The sequence below is a fragment of the Pleurodeles waltl genome, chromosome 8 (assembly GCF_031143425.1).
Source record: "Pleurodeles waltl isolate 20211129_DDA chromosome 8, aPleWal1.hap1.20221129, whole genome shotgun sequence".
NCBI classification, from domain to species: Eukaryota; Metazoa; Chordata; class Amphibia; order Caudata; family Salamandridae; genus Pleurodeles; species Pleurodeles waltl.
The window spans coordinates 1,070,472,831-1,070,489,299 of NC_090447.1; positions in this window are offsets into that span (position 1 = coordinate 1,070,472,831).

A 16,469-nucleotide genomic window follows, 5' to 3' on the forward strand; every position below is an offset into this window, starting at 1 on the left:
GACACATCAAAATTTTTGGAAGAAAACAGAGGTGTTTTACCAAACCTGTGCATTTCTGAAAACTAGAGACCTAGGGGAATCCAAGGAGGGGTGACTTGCGGGGCTCGGACCAGGTTCTGTTACCCAGAATCCTTTGCAAACCTCAAAATTTGGCTAAAAAAACACATGTTCCTCACATTTCTGTGGCAGAAAGTTCTGGAATCTGAGAGGAGCCACAAATTTCCTTCCACCCAGCGTTCCCCCAAGTCTCCCGATAAAAATGATACCTCACTTGTGTGGGTAGGCCTAGCGCCCGCTACAGGAAACGCCCCAAAGCGCAACGTGGACACATCCACATTTTTGGAAGAAAGCAGAGGTTTTTTTTGCGAAGTGACTACCTGTAGATTTTGGCCTCTAGCTCAGCCGGCACCTAGGGAAACCTACCAAACCTGTGCATTTCTGAAAACTAGAGACCTAGGGGAATCCAAGATGGGGTGACTTGCGGGGCTCGGACCAGGTTCTGTTACCCAGAATCCTTTGCAAACCTCAAAATTTGGCTAAAAAACACATGTTCCTCACATTTCTGTGGCAGAAAGTTCTGGAATCTGAGAGGAGCCACAAATTTCCTTCCACCCCGCGTTCCCCCAAGTCTCCCTATAAAAATGATACCTCACTTGTGTGGGTAGGCCTAGCGCCCGCGACAGGAAACGCCCCAAAGCGCAACGTGGACACATCCAAATTTTTGGAAGAAAACAGAGGTGTTTTACCAAACCTGTGCATTTCTGAAAACTAGAGACCTAGGGGAATCCAAGGAGGGGTGACTTGCGGGGCTCGGACCAGGTTCTGTTACCCAGAATCCTTTGCAAACCTCAAAATTTGGCTAAAAAAACACATGTTCCTCACATTTCTGTGGTAGAAAGTTCTGGAATCTGAGAGGAGCCACAAATTTCCTTCCACCCAGCGTTCCCCCTAGTCTCCCGATAAAAATGATACCTCACTTGTGTGGGTAGGCCTAGCGCCCGCGACAGGAAACGCCCCAAAGCGCAACGTGGACACATCCAAATTTTTGGAAGAAAACAGAGGTGTTTTTTGTGAAGTGCCTACCTGTAGATTTTGGCCTCTAGCTCAGCCGGCACCTAGGGAAACCTACCAAACCTGTGCATTTCTGAAAACTAGAGACCTAGGGGAATCCAAGATGGGGTGACTTGCGGGGCTCGGACCAGGTTCTGTTACCCAGAATCCTTTGCAAACCTCAAAATTTGGCTAAAAAAACACATGTTCCTCACATTTCTGTGGCAGAAAGTTCTGGAATCTGAGAGGAGCCACAAATTTCCTTCCACCCAGTGTTCCCCCAAGTCTCCCAATAAAAATGATACCTCACTTGTGTGGGTAGGCCTAGCGCCCGCGACAGGAAACGCCCCAAAGAGCAACGTGGACACATCCAAATATTTGGAAGAAAACAGAGGTGTTTTTTGCGAAGTGCCTACCTGTAGATTTTGACCTCTAGCTCAGCTGGCATCTAGGGAAACCTACCAAACCTGTGCATTACTGAAAACTAGAGACCTAGGGGAATCCAAGGAGGGGTGACTTGCGGGGCTCGGACCAGGTTCTGTTACCCAGAATCCTTTGCAAACCTCAAAATTTGGCTAAAAAAACACATGTTCCTCACATTTCTGTGGCAGAAAGTTCTGGAATCTGAGAGGAGCCACAAATTTCCTTCCACCCAGCGTTCCCCCAAGTCTCCCGATAAAAATGATACCTCACTTGTGTGGGTAGGCCTAGCGCCCGCGACAGGAAACGCCCCAAAGCGCAACGTGGACACATCCAAATTTTTGGAAGAAAACAGAGGTGTTTTTTGCGAAGTGCCTACCTGTAGATTTTGGCCTCTAGGTCAGCCGGCACCTAGGGAAACCTACCAAACCTGTGCATTTCTGAAAACTAGAGACCTAGGGGAATCCAAGGAGGAGTGACTTGCGGGGCTCGGACCAGCTTCTGTTACCCAGAATCCTTTGCAAACCTCAAAATTTGGCTAAAAAAACACATGTTCCTCACATTTCTGTGGCAGAAAGTTCTGGAATCTGAGAGGAGCCACAAATTTCCATCCACCCAGCGTTCCCCCAAGTCTCCCGATAAAAATGATACCTCACTTGTGTGGGTAGGCCTAGCGCCCGTGACAGGAAACGCCCCAAAGCGCAACGTGGACACATCCAAATTTTTGGAAGAAAACAGTGCCTACCTGTGGATTTTGGCCTGTAGCTCAGCCGGCACCTAGGGAAACCTACCAACCCTGTGCATTTTTGAAAACTAGAGACCTAGGGGAATCCAAGATGGGGTGACTTGTGGGGCTCGGACCAGGTTCTGTTACCCAGAATCCTTTGCAAACCTCAAAATTTGGCTAAAAAAACACATGTTCCTCACATTTCTGTGGCAGAAAGTTCTGGAATCTGAGAGGAGCCACAAATTTCCTTCCACCCAGCGTTCCCCTATGTCTCTCGATAAAAATGGTACCTCACTTCTGTGGGTAGGCCTAGCGCCCACGAAAGGAAATGGCCCAAAACACAACGTGGACACAACATATTTTTTCACAGAAAACAGAGATGTTTTTTGCAAAGTGCCTACCTGTGGAGTTTGGCCTCTAGCTCAGCCGGCCCCGGGAGGGGGGGGGGGGGGGGGGGGCAGAAATGCCCTAAAATAAATTTGACCCCCACCACCCCCCGCCAAGCCCCCCCTGCCCGGGAATGAACCTTGCCTACGGGGTCGCTTCCCCTGCGTGACATTGGCGCCAAAAAACAAATCCCCGGTGCCTAGTGGTTTCTGCCCCCTTGGGAGCAGATCGACCTAAAATCGGCCAATCTGCCCCCAAGGGGAGCAGAAATGGCCTAAATACAATGCCCCCCAGGGGAGCGACCCCTGCCTGATGGGTTGCTACCCATCTCTAAAAAAACAAACAAACACAAAAAAATAACACAAAAAAAATAATTCCCCTGGCGCCTAGAGGTTTCTGCCCCCCCGGGGGCAGATCGGCCTAATAATACGCCGATCTGCCCCCAGGGGGGGGGGCAGAAATGCCCTAAAATAAATGTGACCACCCCCCCCCTGCCGGGGAACGACCCTTCCCTACGGGGTCGCTCCCCATGCGTGACATTGGCGCCAAAAAACAAATCCCAGGTGCCTAGTGGTTTCTGCCCCTTTGGGGGCAGATTGACCTAAAATCGGCCAATCTGCCCCCAAGGGGGGCAGAAATGGCCCTAATACAATTTGCTCCCCAGGGGAGCGACCCTTGCCAGATGGGTCGCTCCCCATCTCTAAAAAATAAATAAAAAAAAAAACATTTTTCCCCTGGCGCCTAGAGGTTTCCGCCCCCCCTGGGGGCAGATCGGCCTAATAATAGGCTGATCTGCCCCCAGGGAGGGCAGAAATGGCCTAAAATAAATTTGCCCCCCCGCCCCCCGAGCGACCCTTGCATACGGGGTCGCTCCCCCTGCGTGACATTGGCGCCAAAAAACAAATCCCAGGTGCCTAGTGGTTTCTGCCCCCTTGGGGGCAGATTGACCCAAAATCGGCCAAGAAATGGCCTAAATACAATTTGCCCCCCAGGGGAGCGACCTTTGCCTGATGGGTCGCTCTTCATCTCTAAAAAAACAAAAAAAACAACAAAAAAAAAAAATTCCCCTGGCGCCTAGAGGTTTCTGCCCCCAGGGAGGGCGGAAATGGCCTAAAATAAATTTGCCCCACCCAACCCCCACCCCCCCCCGAGCGACCCTTGCCTACGGGGTCGCTCCCCCTGCGTGACATTGGCGCCAAAAAACAAATCCAAGGGGGGCAGAAATGGCCTAAATATAATTTTCCCCCAAGGGGAGCGACCCTTGCCTAAGAGGTCGCTCCCCACCTAAAAAAACAGACTGTTCGAGCAATTTTTAAACACAAAACTACAAATCCAAATGCAAGCGGAAGTGTTTTGATTGTGAGCAACCAGAAATCAACTCACAATTACATTTTTTAGTTGAAATTTCACCTGAACAGACCGTTTGGGTACGTGTTCTAGTATGAGTTGCAGGTTGCATAATTATGAATCATTTTGCATAATTCTTCATTAATTTTGCAGAATTATGCTGCATGAAATTATGCAAGTCAAGCCTATCCCCTGCCCTACCCTACACATTCTCTTCTATTTTCATTGTCCATATTTTGTTCATTTGCTTGTTATCTTTTGATATTTATATATTTTCTAGATTTGACCTTAGGCCTTTACTTGCTCTATTACATACTACAATTATTTCTTTCCTGGTCCTACCGTTTCTCTTTCCCACCCCTGGGAAGATGAAAATGGTAAAAGATTGTCTTACAGCAGCTGAATGTGTTTCTTATTTTGTTTGCTTGATATTGGTGATTTCTTGCTACCGTGATAAATTGTTGTATTACCCTATGTTTCTGGAAGATTTTTTGTTCTATACTTTTGATGTTTAGCAATAAAGCTTTTTAAAATTAAATCTGTACCATTGTACTTTTTATAAGTGAAGACCTTGGGAGGAAGATAGACAAAATTATGTCTTTTTGAAATCATCCTGTTATTACCTTTTCACTGTCCATCTCTTTCTAACTCTTTACAGATCTCATAGTATTCAAGGTCTGCACTGCAATTTCGGATAGGACCACCTTTTTTTTATTTCAAACCACAATTATGAATAGAGGCATTAAAAATGCACGCTTTGCTTATTTAAATTATCATCATAGTAAGTTCACAATTGGTTGCCGTTTAATGTGAATCCCACTGTAAAATGGTTGCTGATTTCTCAAAGCAGGAAACCAGACCACCCCCACCATTAGTAGATTGTTGTAAAATAATGCTAAACATTGTGACTCCCCTAACTGGTCCTCAGTAGGATATAATGATTCATTAAGTAAAAATGTTCTGTCAAGTCTTTCAAGATAAGCTGATCATAAGAAAGGGCTTTGTTGGGTTTAAGTGAGTCGATCAGAGGTGCACACTCAAAGAGTTACAAAGGGAATACCATTATTTTTAGAGTTTACCATAGCAAAACGGCACATAGACTGACTACAATAGAGAAGAGATTCTCTTCCCCTTCAAATAAAATGAGTTTGAAAACTGTTGAAAATTCAGACATGATTAATATTGTAGTAACTCTAGTATGAATAGCCTTTTATCTCCCAGCTCAAGTCCCAGGAATATTATTACCCAAGTATACAGTAGCTGACATTATTCAAGATGTGGATATTTGTGATTAATTTTCTAATGTTTGTATCACTGAATTAGAACACTATGATTACAGAAATTGTACTGTGTGACACCTGAGCCTGTCATGTGAATTGTGATATAAAACATAAAAAGGGACTGTCAGAAAATATACCAAAGTCAGCAACTTACATATTTGAGGTAACCCCCATGCTTTCCCAAGTTGTGTGGGGTTTTATTTTATTTTACTTTTTTATTTTAATTGATTACAAATATATACAATCAGAATAAAAATATATATAGGTAGATTTACAATTTTTCAATATTTCAATAGTCTATCATGAATGAACATAAAATACAGACCCTTCATTGTATAGTTTTAGGTATAATTTACTATAGCATAAAAGGAAAGATAAGACAATCATGAACATAAGGGGTTCATTTCTAGCTCCTCAGGTCATAGTTCTTGATGTGACAAATGCACATTTTGGAAATGCCTTCTTATGAAACTATCACATTCCCTAGATCTCAAAAAAGTAATTGTCATGTAAGTGGTACAGAATGGGTTTTAAGTGTGATGAGCATATTCAGTAAGAATAACGTTATTAGGTTAATTAAAACCATAAAAGAACTCAGACAAAAAAACACAGTTCATACAAATGCTGACACATGTAAAAGAGCAGGATACAGAATTCATTCAAAGAGAGTAATTATGAACATGGCGATAAACACAGTTCCCTGCCGTGGCGACGCTGAACAGAATCCTGCCATTGGCGGTGAACAGAAACCCGCCATATAAAGATGCAAAAATCAGAATCCAACAAACATTTCCCTGCCCCCAGTCACCGCCAGGACTTTGTTGGCGAAAATGCTGGACATCCCACCCCGCCACCGCTGAGCACGCAAACTCCCCGCCCTCCAAATAATGATGCACAAATCACTGCGGTGGTCATTGGAAGTCGAACGACCATTGGTGGTACAGACCGCCACGGCCAGCAATGGGACCCAACAGTTAGAATTGTACTCATTGGCAAGTTTGAAACCCACACACCTGACACACATCCACAACATTATAAAACACTCACAGGCACACCCCACAATCCTTTGCACCAGGGAGGAAAAGGTACTAGCCATCCTGCACCCTGAGGGCCTCACTGGACTCACTGGAGGAAAATCATCACCGCCCTCCCATTTGCTCCCCTCCGAGTTGCCCGTGCCCGCTCACCCAGAACGGTGGGCGTCTCCTTCACCCCAGGCACCTCATCTCCTGCCCCAGTCAGCCTTGCTGCCCTAACGGAGGAGGCTATTAACCTCCTGAGGACCATCTCTGTAGGGCAGACAACCATCATCAATGCCATCCAGGGCCTAGCATCAGAGGTGCAGCAAACCAATGCCTACCTGGATGGCATTCACTGTGCAGAGTCTGGCCTACAGAGATCTTTGCAGGTTCTGGCCTCCTCTTTGACGGCTGCCAGTGTTGCTGGTCATTCCGTCCCCCCCTCCAACCACCTCTACCACTTCCAGCACCCCACTCCCTTCACCCGTCCCAAGCACACATTCTGACAGCCATACACACCTCCACACACAAGAAGTGCACTGAAAAACACAGGCACCACACTTCCCACCACAGGCATACACACAGCCAACATACAAAGGCACACACACCAACATCCACTTCCCCCAGTGTGTCCACTTCTTCTACCTCCCTGTCTATCACCTCTACATGCACACTCCCAGGCACTGCAACCTCATTCACTGTTGCTGATCCCATTCTGGCGGTCACCACAAAATAAGACATCCATTCATGCACCCCAGACACCACACCTGCACTCACCACAACGAATTTGGTTGACACATGCAGCACACTCACCAAACTTGCAGACACACAGACACCATACATTTACACTGTAAGCCTGTCTTGTCCCACTGTGTCCACCCCCCTCCTTCCAAGACACTCAAACGTTCCAACACACCCACCCAACTCACATCCACCTCACCTTAGCATAATGTACAGTCACCTGCACCCACGTCACGCACAACTACACCTGTCATGACCACTCCCTCTACCTCCACTCCCACCCCTTCCTCCATGTCCACCCCGATTGCCCCCCAAAAACGTTTCCCATCCCGTGTTGACCTATTCGAACCCACTGGCCCACCAGTCTCATCCCTAAACGTGCCCACCTTCTTGCCCTGTCCACTCCTCCCACGTCACAGCCCGCCACTGTCCGCCCTTCCCATTCCCGTGCTACCTCCCCTGTGAGCAAGAGACCCCGTGCTGGCCCAGGTACATCTGCCGCACCCCAGTCCAAGGCCACTCCACCTGCTTCAAAGGCCAGACCCAAACACCCTCCACCTCCCAAACGTAAAGCCAAACCCACCCTACCAGTGGTAATCACTATCCCTACCACCCCCTGCCCCTGTTGCCTGAGGTGCCTGGATGCCACATTGTTGCCCCTTTAAGGTGGAGTACCATTTGCACTTGTGGGAGTCAGGTTGGGGCCATTTGGGCCCATCAGACTTTGGAATATGGACTGGCCATTGGCCTTCTGTTGGACTTCTGTTGCTCCTGGAGCTTAATAAAACGTTTGTGTGGCCAGTGTTGGTTGTGGCACACTCTGGATCCATGGTTCATTGTTTCTTTGTGAGGTGGTGTTGTGCACATGTGTGTACTTTGGGCAGGTTGTCTTGGCCTTGTGTCGGGTAAGTACCTCTTGCTCTGGTGTGTATGGCTTGTGCTGTTGTGAGGGGTTGTGGGTGCGTTGTGTGGTGGGTGGAGTGGGTGGGTATGTAACTGTGCCCTTTCTTCCCTTATTTAGTAGGTTGCTGTACTTACCGTCATCATCTTCGTCGGTGGTCTCGGTCTTGGAGGTATATGGCAAGGAGCAGGACTGGCATGATTTGCAACTCTCTCTCCATGTCTGCTTCGGCGTGTTGTGTGAGCCTCCGGTTAGTGTTCCTTTATATTTGGTTCGTTTCTGCCTGGCTTTGCATGACGGTGGTTCCCGCCCCGGAACGGACGGTGGTCTAGTGCTTCATTATTTGATGGGTGGGTAGGGCCTTGCCTTCGGCCTGCGGGCAGCCTCTGCCATCGTTGTCGGCACTCCACTGCTGGCGGTGAGTGTTTTGAAGCTGCCTAATTTTCATATGGTTAAAAATTTGGCGGGCCAGACCGCCTGACTGTTGGTGGTAGTTACCGCAGATCAGTGTTTACCGCCATGTTCATAATGAGGGCCAAAGTCTAAATTTATCATGTCAAGTTAAAAGTCTCTTCCTGACCCTCAGCACCCCTGTTAATAAGCTTGCAATACTAAAAACAAATAAAAGTGCTTGGCAACATCTGTAGAAAAAACTAATCTTGTCTGACCTGCTCAAAGCAATACTCTTTAAACAATGAGGTTATATATAGTGTGTGCAGGGTACTGTAGTGATCACAGAAGAAAATAAAATGCATAGTATTTTGCAAGGAAAAGTTATCACAAGAGCAGGGACCACTGTCCTCCACCTTGTGTTTGTGCCTTGGGAAATCGCCAAAAACCAATGTAACAGATTCAACCTAAATCTGGTCAACAGAAAATGATGGTGGACTGATCTGACTATGAACAGATAAGGCTCTAATGATGGTCCAGTTTTTACCATGATATAAGACCTAACCGTAGGTATGGAGAGTTCCTGCACCTCTCTTGCTAAATTCCTGCTAGAAAGGAAATGTTCCTTCACTCAAATCAGATCCCTCTTAGCTATATAGTTATAGCCTGTGGAAGGTCAAATCATTTGGGATATCCCAAATTGTGCATTGAATTCTTGATAAATCTCATCCATAGAATGTGAAGTGCCCTTTCTAACATCAGGCAATCCTCAACTACGGTACGATTAAGGGCTAAAGCTGGGCTACACCAAACCCTAATCCATCTCAGCAAGAGGGCAAGGGCGAATAGGTCGCCTACATAACCCAGGCCCAGCTCTTCATGGGTAATGTACATGTACATTACATGTAATGTAAGAGGGAACACATTGTGGGATACCAAGCAATTTTCTAAGGAAGATATTCTTATCTATCTGTAGATCTTTTACAGAAAGATAGCCCAAGATATCACTCCCATAACTAGCAATTGTAATACATTTGGCCTGGTAACCTTTTAACAATGCCTGCACAGGCTTAGTCAACAGAATTCTGGCAAAGTCAAGGGTATTGACCATTGCTCTTGAAAATGCATTCCTTTCCAGCCTCTTTTGGGGAACCCATGAACCGCGCTCATCATAAAGGACCGCCAGATATGAAAAGGCGGGAACCCTATATATTTCAGTACCACCGCCATAGCATTTTTCCTGGGACTTCCTTGGGCCAATAATCATGACATGTAATTTTTTTTTAATTGTGCTCATATCTAAAGTACTCATAAAAATCATAAAGGAATTCACCAGCTTTTGCAGGCCCACAGCAGTCCTTGAAATAAGGACTGAGACATCTGCACACAGGAGTGCAGGCAATAAATGCACACCTGCCCTCCGAATATCCTAACAAATTTCACACAGGACAGGACCCAGCTAGCTTATGTACAACGTGAATAAGATCAGGGCCAAAATACAGCCCTGTCTGACCTCCCTCAACAATTTCACAAGCCCAGGTACCCGGTCTGATTATATCGTACTGCAGCTACAAGATCAGTGTGTATCTCCTGTAAAAAAATGAACAATATTGGGGTCCACACCAAGATCCTTCAATACTAACCACAATTTGGACCTGTTTACATGAGTGAACATGAAAGTGATGTCCATAAAGACCATATACAGTTTGCCGTTCTTCAGCACTGTGTATTTTCCAATAATCAATTGAAGGTTCAAACACTGATCTATAGTGCCCTTGCCAGCCCTGAACCCAAATTGAAGCTCGAAGATCACATGATTCTGCTCTGACCACTCCATTAATCTTGTAAGGACAACTCTCCCTAAGACTTTCACTGTAGTATCCAAAAGGAAGATCAGCCTGTAGGGAGATGTGGAACCTTTTTTAAACACTAGAACAATAATAGGCAAGGACCAGGTCTTTGGGATGCCAGCCTTACACACCACATTTCCAACTTGGGTAATGATTGGTGCCCAAACTGATAGTTCTGTTTTAAAAAGCTCTGTGACACCCTGTCAGAGATTGGCACTTTATCCTTTGGCATGAAAACAACGGCATCACAAACCTCCTCCTCTGTTAAACATAAAGAGTAATCACAACACTAAATGGACTCACCATTTCTCTCAAAGTGAGAAACCCAGATAAATGGGGCAATGAGGAAATACATTGCATTATTGCAGTGTTCTTTGAAAAAGGGCCTATTATTAACTGTCCAAATATCACACTTTTCCCAAAAACACATTCCTGCAGGAGGTCATTCCAGACTCTCTCATTGATGTCTTATTTCTGCTCCAACAGGGCTTGTTTAAAAGCTTTCCTCCTCATAGCGATCTCAATTCTGTTCTAGGTATAGACTTAAGCACCCTCATCAAACCCTGATGGGCTCTCAAACAATTGCAATCAAACCATCTGAGCCCCTCACTGTATTAGATTTAACAGCAGGCCTTCTACGTTTATTGGCAACCTGCCCACAGATTCAATAGAAACTCGAAAGATATCCTCATCTTCAATTGCCTTATTCAGACAAGTCTTGAAGTCCTGATCAGATACAGAATGCAGTTTATTCACAAAAACCTTGGGATGACATGGCCTCAATTTATCCGTCCATTCTGATCCTTGGGCATTAACTCCCCAGCCCCCACCCACGCAACAGACAGCCGAGTGAGCTCTATACCCCACTCAGATTCAACACAAGTGGATTGTGAGCACTAAGGTGGTTCCAGTGGATCTCAAAGTGCTTAACTTGATAAATCAGAATGGCAGAAACTAAGATATAATCAATAAATGACTGACATCGTCTTTCACCAATGGAGGGAATAAGGTCTGAACCCACCTCACAATACATCCTTAGCAAGTTGACCTCCATGAGAATCCTCTTTAAGAGCTCACCTTGTGGAATATGCTCAATGAGAGTAGCCTCTAAGTGCTCAGACTGTACGTTGTCAGCTACAACACAGCCTGAGACACAGAAGTGCACATTAAAATCACCTAAAACGAGTACAGAATAGGGAGAATTCTGACTGTTCTCATATAATTCAAGAAAACTTTTCAAACACAACGAATGCTTATTCGCTTTGGCCCACAAAAAGGTGTTATTAGGCAAGGGGCCTTCTTAAAAACTGGTTTAACCGCCAGCACATTATCCAAACCAGTTGTCAATTGGCACAAAGTACACAGGGCATTCAAAGAACCTAGGGCAATGAGCTCCCTTCTTGCAAGAGCCATGGTTTGAAGGAATGGCAGCACAAAGAGGAAAAACCATCCAAAAAAAGGAACTGTTCACAAACCAAGTTTCCTGTAGACCACCAATGTGTTGACTCGCTAAAAAGGTACACCACCTCTAAACTGCTCTCTTTTTATTGATACCCACAATGTTCTAGCTAATAATGTTGAGTGAAGATTCAGAGTTATGGACATGGTCTCCCACGGAGGCCCCTTGCACAGTCTTCCTCCCATCCATATTCTGCCTCAACCCCATACTGCAGGGTGAGGTAGGCAATGCCTCAGGGTGAGAATCAACCACTTCTTCAGTACACACCTGTTTTTCCATGAGCTGTTGGCCGTACCAAGGCAGCCCCTTATGAAAACCACACAGTCAGTCAACACAGTTCAGACCTAGAACCTGTTGGCCGTGATGAATGGGTTAAGACTGGCCCCTTCACCACTCCCTACAACATCTCCAATACTCATCACCATTACTAATGGTGGCATCCAAGAGGGCAGATAGAAGAACCCTAGAGGTAGCACTCTAATGCCACAAGGAGGCTTAAGGCCACTATCTCAATGATGTAATAATCTTCTAGAGATTGATGTGTACCTAAACTTCAGTACAATTCAGGCCAACATATAATATAAAAGGCTTTTGGATTGCTGTCTATGGATTATTTGGAGGTAGGCATAACAGACACCTCTAAGAGAGACATTGGTGGTCATTACAACCCTGGCGGACGGTGTTAAAGCGGCGGTAAGACCGCCAACAGGCCGGCGGTAAAAAAATTGCAATTACGACCGTGGCGGAAACCACCAACAAAGACAGCCACTTTAACACCCCAACCGCCACGGCGGTACAAACAAACAGCTTGGATGTCACAGCCAACAGACAGGCGGAGGACAATGTACCGCCCACAGTATCACAACCTACCAATCCACCACCTTTTCCGGGGCGGATTCACCGCGGACAAAAACACGGCGGAAACAGGACTCCGAAGGGAAAACACTCACCTCTACACACCCCACAAGGAATCCGGATGCCATGGAACCCGAGCTCCACATCCTGCCAGCCATCATCTTCTTGCTCCTCTACCAGGAGCACGAATGCTGGCGGCGAAGACAACGGTGAGTACTGCACCTACGACAACTGGGAGGGGGAGGGAAAAAACAGGGACACACACACACAACACCCCCACCCCCACCCTCACCCACTACAACACACACACTAATACAGCATGATACATTACAGTTACACCCCCCAAACCCCCCGGAAGAATTCAAAGCAAATGAGTGTAACCAATGTAATCTATTAAAATCCAGGACGCAAAGATATATACACCATTAAGAAATATTTACACCAAGAATAGTAGTCCAGGTAGTGCTCCATTGAAGTCCGTGAAACACTGGGCCCACACAGCATAGGCAAGGCCCACACTCAATCCCCGAACATGATGGAGAGAACACTCAGGGACATCAGATAGCAATAAAACAGGCACCTCAGGGGGAAGGGAAAGGGGGGGCACCTCAGCCGGTTGAGTGCACAACGCCAAATCCACGAGGAGGCCACATGCCCACTGTTCCATCCTGGGTAGTGCAAAGCCTCAGTCTCTCAAGTCTCTACAGTGGCTGGGTTGCCCACTGCTTTATCCTGGGGAGTGCAAAGCCACAGTCTCTCAAGTCTCTACAGTTGGTGGGTTGCCCACTGCTGCATCCTGGGGAGTGCAAAGCCACAGTCTCTCAAGTCTCTACAGTGGGTGGGTTGCCCACTGCTTTATCCTGGGGAGTGCAAAGCCACAGTCTCTCAAGTCTCTCCAGTGGGTGGGTTGCCCACTGCTTTATCCTGGGGAGTGCAAAGCCACAGTCTCTCAAGTCTCTACAGTGGGTGGTTTGTCCACTGCTTTATTGGGGAGTGCAAAGCCACGGTCTCTCAGGTGGATGCCTTTCTACACTGGTTCTGGAGGGGGCCTTGTGCCCAGAGTGCTTCTTCCTGCCAAGGACAGAGGTAGAGGATGTATCTCTCCACTGGTTCTGGAGGGGGCCTTGGGCCCAGAGTGCTTCTTCCTGCCACGGACAGAGGTAGTGGTTGGACCTCTCCACTGGTTCTGGAGGGGGCCTTGTCCCCAGAGTGCTTCTTCCTGCCAAGGACAGAGGTAGTGGATGTATCTCTCCACTAGTTCTGGAGGGGGCCTTGTGCCCAGAGTGCTTCATCCTGCCAAGGACAGAGGTAGTGGATCAGAAACTCCACTGGTTCTGGAGGGGGCCTTGTGCCCAGAGTGCTTCTTCCTGCCAAGGACAGAGGTAGTGGATGTATCTCTCCACTGGTTCTGGAGGGGGCCTTGTGCCCAGAGTGCTTCTTCCTGCCAAGGACAGAGGTAGTGAATGGACCTCCCCACTGGTTCTGGAGGGGGCCTAGTGGATGTATCTCTCCACTGGTTCTGGAGGGGGCCTTGTGCTCAGAGTGCTTCATCCTGCCAAGGACAGAGGTAGTGGATGAGAAACTCCACTGGTTCTGGAGGGGACCTTGTGCCCAGAGTGCTTCATCCTGCTCGTGACGGACTCAGTAGCGTCAGTGCCCTTGGTGGTCCTGGGCCAGCGGTGCTTGTTGCGGCGGTGTCCTTGGCAGCGGTGCTTGTTGCGGCGGTGTCCTGTTCAGCGGTGCTTGTCGTGACGGACTCAGTAGCGTCAGTGCCCTTGACGGTCATGGACTAGCAGTGCTTGTTGCGACGGTGTCATGTTCAGCGGTGCTTGTGGCGGCGGTGTCCTGTTCAGCAGTGCTTGTGGCAGCGGGGTCCTGTTCAGCGGTGCTTGTGGCGGCGGGGTCCTTGGCAGTGACTCAGCTGCTGGCAGTCCTTCATGGCCCAGTGGGGCTGGTGCTGGCGGTCCTGTCTGGCCCAGTGGGGCTGGTGCTGGCGGTCCTGTCTGGCCCAGCGGGACTGGTGCTGACGGTCCTGTCTGGCCCAGCGGGGCTGGTGCTCGCGGTCCTGTCTGGCCCAGCGGGACTGGTACTGAAGGTCCTGTCTGGCCCAGTGGGGCTGGTGCTGGCTTTGGCCTCCTGGGCAGCGGGGATGATGGCGGTGGCCTCCTGGGCAGCGGGGATGATGGCGGCGGCCTCCTGGGCAGCGGGAATGATGGCGGTGGCCTCCTGGGCAGCTAGACTGGTGCTGGCGGTGGCCTCCTGGGCAACAGGGATGATGGCGAGCTTCTCCGCCGTGCTGCTCTTCCCAGACTTGCTGACTTTCTTGTGGCCCTTCCCAACCTTGGAAGGTGTTGCAGCTGACTCCACACTCAGAATTGCGCCGCGGTCTTCGACCGCCTACCGCGACGGTGTACAACGCCAGCGCAGTTACCTCACATCCCATTGTCCCACTTTACAGGTCAGGAAGCCACCATTTCAGGGGCCCACATGGCTTAATTTCTAACTGCGTCACACATACCTAGGCTTGCCTCAACACTCAACAGGCCAAATTTTGGGTTATGATTCGTACTCTGTGTCAGCTGTCGGTACGTACCTCTGAGTTGATTGACTCTGTGCTCGCTGTTGTCCTTCATAGGCACCGTCCGCTGGGACATGTGAGGAGATGGCACCACCCTCCAGTGTACAGACCACTGGTGGACCTGTCGACAATGGAGGAAAGAAATGTGATCATCATCTACAGGCTTGATCGTGCCACAATCCTGGAACTGTGTGCCCAGCTGGAGCCAGACCTGATGTCAGCTATCCGCCATCCCACAGGAATCACCCCTCAAGTGCAGGTGCTGTCAGTACTCCATTTCCTTGCAAGTGGGTCATTTCAAACAACAGTGGCCATAGCATCAGGGATGTCCCAGCCTATGTTTTCCAACGTGTTGTCCAGAGTGTTGTCTGCCCTGCTGAAACACATGCGGAGCTACATCGTTTTCCCTCAGGTGGAGGATTTGCCGACAGTGAAAGATGACTTCTATGCCCTGGGACATATCCCCAACATCATAGGTGCCATTGATGGGACACATGTGGCTTTGGTACCCCCCGCAGGAGTGGACAGGTGTACAGAAGCCGGAAGAGTTATCATTCCATGAATGTGCAGATGGTGTGTTTGGCCGACCAGTACATCTCCCATGTGAATACCAAATTCCCTGGCTCAGTGCATGACGCTTACATCCTGCGGAATAGCAGCATCCCTCATGTGATGGGGCAACTCCAGAGGCACCGTGTGTGGCTATTAGGTGAGAACCTGGAAGCAAGTCAGTGGGAATGGTTGTCTGGGTCTGGGGATATCCCTACAGGTTAGTTTGTGTCTAACAGTTGTCCCTCGCCATTTGCAGGTGACTCTGGTTACCCCACCTGTCATGGCTACTGACCCCAGTGAGGAATCCCAGGACAAGGGCAGAGGAACGCTACAATGAGGCCCATGGGCGCTCGGCGGATTATAGAGCATACCTTTGGCCTGCTGAAGGCCAGGTTCAGGTGCCTCCATATGGCAGGTGGATCCCTATTCTACTCACCAAAGAAGGTGTGCCAGATTATCGTGGCCTGCTGTATGCTTCACAACTTAGCTTTGCGACGACAGGTGCCTTTTCTGCAGGAGGATGGTCCAGATGGCGGTGTTCTTGCAGCTGTGGACCCTGTGGACAGTGAAGACGACAGGAACTGGGTGATCCTGCAATATTTCCAGTGAGACACAGGTAAGAATACAAACCTGCTTACTACATGTACTTTAACACTACTACCTCTCAACTGTCTGTCGTTTTCACCCAGTGTAAGGTCACTGAGTTGTCACTTTCCCTTACGATTTCACAGATGTGGGTCCCACTGTGTGACATCTGCTTTGTTTCCTCATGGACTAGAGCTGTGTGACTTTGGTATGTTGACATTTCATTTGAAAGAGCATTTTGACACTCTAATTGCTAATACACTATTTCGAAATCACAGACTGACTCCAGATTGTTTTGAGCTTCAAGGGTGTTTATTTAAGTGCTCAA